The following is a 7908-nucleotide window of genomic DNA, read 5'->3' on the forward strand; positions in this document are numbered from 1 at the left end:
TATGATTCATTTTAATTTTGTGCGTGTGTGTGTGTGTGTGTGTGTGTGTGACACAAAGTAGGAATCCAATTTTGGTATTTTAACTGTGAATATCCACCTGACCCAGCACCACTTATTGAAAAGACTACTCTTTTACCATTGAATTGTCTTGGCACCCTTATCAAAAGTCAGTTGAGCATAAATGTATGGGCTTATTTCTGGACTTTCAGTTCTATTCCATTGATGAATATGTATAACCTTATGCCAGTATCACACAATCTTGATTACACTAGCTTTGTAGTAAGTTTTGAAATAGGGAAACGTGAGTCCTCCAACTTTGTTCTATTTCAAGATTGTTTTGGCTATTCTGGGTTCCTTGCATTTCCATATGAATTTTAGGAACAACTTTTCAATTTTCCAAAACTGTAGCTGAGGTTTAGATAGAAGTTGCATTAACTCTGTTGTAAAATTTAATTAGTATTGCCATCTTAACAATATAATTCTTCCAATCCATGAACGTGAGAAGTCTATTTATTAGATCTTTAATTTTTTCAATGATTTCTTGTAGTTTTCATTAGAGTATGCAAGCCGTGCACTTCTTTTGTTAAATTTATTCCTAGGTATTGTATTCTTTTATTGTTATTGTAAACAGAATCGTTCTCTTAATTTCATTTTCTTATTTTTAATTTTCAAAAAGCAAATAAGGGTGTTGCTTGGTGATCTCATTCACTATTTCCTTACTCTGATATGGTTGGTAAGGATTGCTTACAATTTTGTAAATACTATTTTTCACTTTGCTTTAAACTCTAACTCTCAGTAATCTTCCACCCTCAAAATTACTGACTTTGACCTAAGTCTAGCCAGAGCAATGTGTTTTTAGTACAATATGATTATGATGATTCCTAGGACACCACATCATGATAAAAACATTATTTGAACTTCTTTCAGTGGTTGTGTTATACTTGCAAGGAATTTTGTGTCTTTGTTTCTCACATAGGATACTTCCTGATTGTTAATAAGGACATTTTAATATAAAAATATAGCTATAAATATAAGATCAATCTCCTACATTATTCATTCAGATAACAAACATTTATTGATCATTGTTTATGTGCCAAGCAATGCTCTAGGTGCTAGGGATACATCAGAGAACAAATCAAAGATTCATGCCTTTTGGATCTCACAATTTTTATGCTCAGAATATGTTTACTGTTTGAAAATGAAAAAATATAATTACTAAGCATCTTGTTCTTGAGAAAATTTTAATCTATTAAGGTAGTCAACAAAGGAATAGGCTGATATTTGCCATGGACATAACTATTGTATATGCATACACATTGTTTAACTTATTTAATTATATTGTAAGGACTTGGAGTATGAAGATCTCTGTCAAGTGCTGTTTAAGACATAGGTCTGTCTCAAAAGACTTACATTTTAAAATGAAAGCTGTGTTGTCCATTCAAAAGCTAGCAGAAGGCAAGAAATAACTGAGATCAGAGCAAAACTGAAGGAGATAGAGATACAAAAAACCCTCCAAAAAATCAATGAATCCAGGAGTTGGTTTTTTGAAAAGATCAACAAAACTGATAGACCACTAGCAAGACTAATAAAGAAGAAAAGAGAGAAGAATCAAATAGACGCAATAAAAAATGATAAAGGGGATATCACCACCGACCCCACAGAAATACAAACTACCATCAGAGAATACTATAAACACTTCTACGCAAATCAACTAGAAAATCTAGAAGAAATGGATAATTTCCTGGACACTTACACTCTCCCAAGACTAAACCAGGAAGAAGTTGAATCCCTGAATAGACCAATAGCAGGCTCTGAAATTGAGGCAATAATTAATAGCCTACCCACCAAAAAAAGTCCAGGACCAGATGGATTCACAGCTGAATTCTACCAGAGGTACAAGGAGGAGCTGGTACCATTCCTTCTGAAACTATTCCAATCAATAGAAAAAGAGGGAATCCTCCCTAACTCATTTTATGAGGCCAACATCATCCTGATACCAAAGCCTGGCAGAGACACAACAAAAAAAGAGAATTTTAGACCAATATCCCTGATGAACATCGATGCAAAAATCCTCAATAAAATACTGGCAAACCGGATTCAGCAGCACATCAAAAAGCTTATCCACCATGATCAAGTGGGCTTCATCCCTGGGATGCAAGGCTGGTTCAACATTCGCAAATCAATAAACGTAATCCAGCATATAAACAGAACCAAAGACAAGAACCACATGATTATCTCAATAGATGCAGAAAAGGCTTTTGACAAAATTCAACAGCCCTTCATGCTAAAAACGCTCAATAAATTCGGTATTGATGGAACGTACCTCAAAATAATAAGAGCTATTTATGACAAACCCACAGCTAATATCATACTGAATGGGCAAAAACTGGAAAAATTCCCTTTGAAAACTGGCACAAGACAGGGATGCCCTCTCTCACCACTCCTATTCAACATAGTGTTGGAAGTTCTGGCTAGGGCAATCAGGCAAGAGAAAGAAATCAAGGGTATCCAGTTAGGAAAAGAAGAAGTCAAATTGTCCCTGTTTGCAGATGACATGATTGTATATTTAGAAAACCCCATCGTCTCAGCCCAAAATCTCCTTAAGCTGATAAGCAACTTCAGCAAAGTCTCAGGATACAAAATTAATGTGCAAAAATCACAAGCATTCTTATACACCAGTAACAGACAAGCAGAGAGCCAAATCAGGAATGAACTTCCATTCACAATTGCTTCAAAGAGAATAAAATACCTAGGAATCCAACTTACAAGGGATGTAAAGGACCTCTTCAAGGAGAACTACAAACCACTGCTCAGTGAAATCAAAGAGGACACAAACAAATGGAAGAACATACCATGCTCATGGATAGGAAGAATCAATATCGTGAAAATGGCCATACTGCCCAAGGTTATTTATAGATTCAATGCCATCCCCATCAAGCTACCAATGAGTTTCTTCACAGAATTGGAAAAAACTGCTTTAAAGTTCATATGGAACCAAAAAAGAGCCCGCATTGCCAAGACAATCCTAAGTCAAAAGGACAAAGCTGGAGGCGTCACGCTACCTGACTTCAAACTATACTACAAGGCTACAGTAACCAAAACAGCATGGTACTGGTACCAAAACAGAGATATAGACCAATGGAACAGAACAGAGTCCTCAGAAATAATACCACACATCTACAGCCATCTGATCTTTGACAAACCTGAGAGAAACAAGAAATGGGGAAAGGATTCCCTATTTAATAAATGGTGCTGGGAAAATTGGCTAGCCATAAGTAGAAAGCTGAAACTGGATCCTTTCCTTACTCCTTATACGAAGATTAATTCAAGATGGATTAGAGACTTAAATGTTAGACCTAATACCATAAAAACCCTAGAAGAAAATCTAGGTAGTACCATTCAGGACATAGGCATGGGCAAGGACTTCATGTCTAAAACACCAAAAGCAACGGCAGCAAAAGCCAAAATTGACAAATGGGATCTAATTAAACTAAAGAGCTTCTGCACAGCAAAAGAAACTACCATCAGAGTGAACAGGCAACCTACAGAATGGGAGAAAATTTTTGCAATCTACTCATCTGACAAAGGGCTAATATCCAGAATCTACAAAGAACTCAAACAAATTTACAAGAAAAAAACAAACAACCCCATCAAAAAGTGGGCAAAGGATATGAACAGACATTTCTCAAAAGAAGACATTCATACAGCCAACAGACACATGAAAAAATGCTCATCATCACTGGCCATCAGAGAAATGCAAATCAAAACCACAATGAGATACCATCTCACACCAGTTAGAATGGCAATCATTAAAAAGTCAGGAAACAACAGGTGCTGGAGAGGATGTGGAGAAATAGGAACACTTTTACACTGTTGGTGGGATTGTAAACTAGTTCAACCATTATGGAAAACAGTATGGCGATTCCTCAAGGATCTAGAACTAGAAGTACCATATGACCCAGCCATCCCATTACTGGGTATATACCCAAAGGATTATAAATCATGCTGCTATAAAGACACATGCACACGTATGTTTATTGCGGCACTATTCACAATAGCAAAGACTTGGAATCAACCCAAATGTCCATCAGTGACAGACTGGATTAAGAAAATGTGACACATATATACCATGGAATACTATGCAGTCATAAAAAAGGATGAGTTTGTATCCTTTGTAGGGACATGGATGCAGCTGGAAACCATCATTCTCAGCAAACTATCACAAGAACAGAAAACCAAACACCGCATGTTCTCACTCATAGGTGGGAATTGAACAATGAGATCACTTGGACACAGGAAGGGGATCATCATACATTGGGTCCTATTGTGGGGAGGGGGGAGAGGGATAGCATTAGGAGATATACCTAATGTAAATGACGAGTTAATGGGTGCAACACCAACATGGCACATGTATACATATGTAACAAACCTGCACGTTGTGCACATGTACCCTAGAACTTAAAGTATAATAAAAAAAACTTATAAATACATGTATTTGAAAACTTGGAAAGACAAAATTAATGAGTCATTGAACTCAGTAAATTAAAAATTTAAATAAAAAACTCAATAATATAGAATGAAAAAACAAATAAGAACAGAGATTAATACAAATAGAAAACAAAAAAATGCCAACGATTTATATACCCAAAGCTGTTGCTCCGAAGAATTTTGTTACAAACAAAAGCACAAATCTTTAAGAATCAGCTAAAAATCAAGTAAGTGAATATCAAATTATTTCATTTCAATAATGGCACCACAAACAAAGCTTAACTTTACTTATTGACTGGAAGCAAAAATTTGCAAGGACATAACTGATGAAGGCTTAGAACACTGAAAACAAAACTGTCGTATAAATAAGAAACTTACTACCAATATTTGGAATTGATTAAAGATACCATTAAGCAATTCACAAAATGGACAAAAACATGAACAAATCCTTAACCTCACAATTAATCTGAGACACAGGATGAACAACTAACAGTTACCATTTCATGCATGACAATGACAAAAATGTCTAAACGTGATAACAACCCCTTCATGAAGGCAGAAATCTTTGATTTTTCCTTGTTCCGTCTTCAGCACATAGAACAGTATTTGGTTAATGGGAACCACTCAGTAAGCATTAAGTGACTGGATAAAATATTCAGTACTGGTAAGCATAGGGAAACCAGACTTCTCATTTACTCTAAGTCTAAAATAATTCAGTTACATTAGAGAATAATGTAGTCAAGTTGGAAGGTGTACATGCCTTTCAATCCAGCTCTTCAACTTCTAGATGTCCATCCCTGGGTAGTCTTCCACATGGGTTAAAGAATATTCACTGCAACATTGTCTCTAATGAAGTATTTGAAATAAAAATCCTTAAATCCCTTTTTAAAGACTGTTTAAATAAGTAGAACATATTCATATTATAGATGTTTTCCATATGGATGCAACAGTAAAGATTAGTGAAATAAAGCTTTATGTAATAACATAGATTATCGTTAAGTATAGCATACAAATGAAATCTTTGTACTAAAGCATGCTTGGGGATTTTATTTGCCAAGTTTAGGAGAGTAATTGCCTTTGTCGGGGGCCAATAAGAGATGAGAGTGAATACAGCTCTTCTACTGTACATGTCATGGACATTTTTGTTAAAATAAAAGATCTGTTTTGGTTTGCTTAAAGAAAAGATCTGAGTCAGATAAAAGGTTAAAATTTGTTGAAGTCAAATGGGTAGTAAGGATATGAATTTTCTTTAAATTGTCTTTATATTTTATGTATGTTGGAAATATTTTATAAGCTATTTCATATAAGATAATTCATATTATTTTATAAGATGAAAGAATAGAAAAAGATATGGAAGAACAGGATTTTGCTTGCCCCTGAGCAGGGGCAGTGTCTTTTTCAATTGGGGAGCAATGTGTGCTAAGCAAGAAGAAACCTGAAGTGATATGGGACTAAATGAGTGTGGTAATATAAGGCCCACAACCTCAGACAGCAAGATAAGAATTGTGGTTAATAGTCTATGAAACATCCTGAGCTATCTAGATCAGTATATGAAATGCATATCCATAACAAAGATGGAGTATATAAAAAGGGCACAGGATCTGGAGAATGAATTGGGGTACCATATATTTTAAAAAGGCAAGGTCTGGAAAAGGCTCTTTGTGATTTCAACATAAATCTTCTGACGAATTTAAAAACTTTTCAAAAGAAGGCTAACCCTGGTAATGCTGTTCTGAAGATGAAAACAAATAAATATCATCACTACCGGTGGGGCACGGTGGCTCATGCCTGTGATCCCAGTTCTTGGGGAGAGCTAGGCAGACAGACCACCTGAGGTCAGGAATTTGAGACCAGCCTGGCCAACATGATGAAACTCCATCTTTACTGAAAATACAAAAATTAGCCGGGGGTGGTGGCAGACGCCTGTAATCCCAGCTACTTGGGAGACTGAGGTGGGAGAATCACTTGGACCTGAAAGGCGGAGGTTGCAGTGAGCTGAGATCACGCCACTTCCAGCCTGGGTGACAGAGCAAGACTCCACCTCAAAAAAAAAAAAGAAAAGGCAAGAAATGAAAAGGGCTTTGTGATTTAAACATTAATCTTCTGACAAATTTTAAAACTTTTCAAAAGAAGACTAACCCTGGTAATGCTGTTCTGAAGATGAAAGCAAATACCATTACTACCAGAGACAGAATGATGTCATTAGCACAAAAAAAAAAAAAAAAAAAATGTGTAGCTTGCTTAGGGCCATAATGAATGCCAGGGACAAAGTCGACATGAACATCCCAGTCTTTTCAAGTCCTTTCTTGTCCACACAAGGAAATCTGTGTATCTGCAACCAAATGAAGACTTAAGCTTTGGCTGGCCTTGGCTCTGCCCCCATCAAACCGGAGCTCATTGAACTGTTTAATTGTGAATAGCTTCTTTGGTTTTTAAACTGGTTAAATATGATGAAAATCTGTGCACAAACTTGCAAATGAATCAGAGAAAGACAAAGGCCTTTGAAACGGACATTTCAAAGGAGCTAAGTAGGCAAAGGAGCCTGCAAGTAATTGTTCATATTTCATGGGGACTTGGCTTTTCATGAATTCATCTCAGTGTCATCTTTCAAACATATTACAGTGTCAGTTCATTAAAATTCTTGATGCAGTGCTGAACCTGGTCAGACTGAAATGGGGCTGACAAACCTCATGTTTGCCGCACAGATAACCAGGCCTTATGAAGGTGAAATTAGTTTTCAGGAGCTGCACTGCTCACTTGATTGATTCCGTCTTAGAAGTCATATGACTTAATGTTTCCTGCTTGGGCTGCCTCTGTCATGCAAACATGACCTGATAACACATTGTCAGGAGCGCTCCAGAGAGCTAACAGCAATCTAACATCTTTCTACTGAGTGTGAAGTTCCATCTGAAATGTGCATATTTGATAAGCAGCTCCTCTTCTCTCTGCCCTTTTCATTTTCAGAAAGTTAATCTTCCCTGCTCTACTGAGTGCACTGGAGGGATGAGGTGGGCAGACATGCCGCAGGTGGCCCCAAACTCTGGCACCTGGGGAAGCTTACTGCGTAGAGGCCAATGTGTCTGGACATCACTTCCAAGAGGTAGCCAGGCAAGAAGTGACAATGCAAGTCTGCCATCGTGTTCAGAAGGGCCAGCAATGCCAAGGACTCAGGAGGAGAATTAAATCAGAGAGTTTCATTACTGAGTGTTGTTTGACTTTGTTGTTACAGATTCATTTAACCATCTCTCTACCATGGGAAAAATTTGTATCCTATGTCCAGTATGAAATAAAAACTGCCTCCTTCCGAATTAGGGGTGGCTGAACCACAGAATTTTAAAACTGGAAAACACATAGAACCCTCCCACTCATAGCCCCATTTTACAAATGAGCAAATCTAGGCTGGGAAGGGCTAAGTGGCTC

At 36.9% G+C, this 7908-nt stretch overlaps 1 long non-coding RNA gene across 1 annotated transcript in view; it reads left to right on the forward strand.

Annotated features, from left to right (window-relative positions):
• LOC108529841 (uncharacterized) overlaps nucleotides 1-7659 on the forward strand; it is a 58788-nt gene extending 51129 nt beyond the window's left edge. The window contains exon 3 of the long non-coding RNA XR_001885693.1: nucleotides 7453-7659. This is a non-coding gene — a long non-coding RNA (uncharacterized LOC108529841). The remainder of the gene's footprint in view (nucleotides 1-7452) is intronic.
• Nucleotides 7660-7908: the final 249 nt, after the last annotated feature.

This window comes from Rhinopithecus bieti, unplaced genomic scaffold (genome assembly GCF_001698545.2).
Source record: "Rhinopithecus bieti isolate Rb0 unplaced genomic scaffold, ASM169854v2 scaffold_5948, whole genome shotgun sequence".
Taxonomy (NCBI): Eukaryota; Metazoa; Chordata; class Mammalia; order Primates; family Cercopithecidae; genus Rhinopithecus; species Rhinopithecus bieti.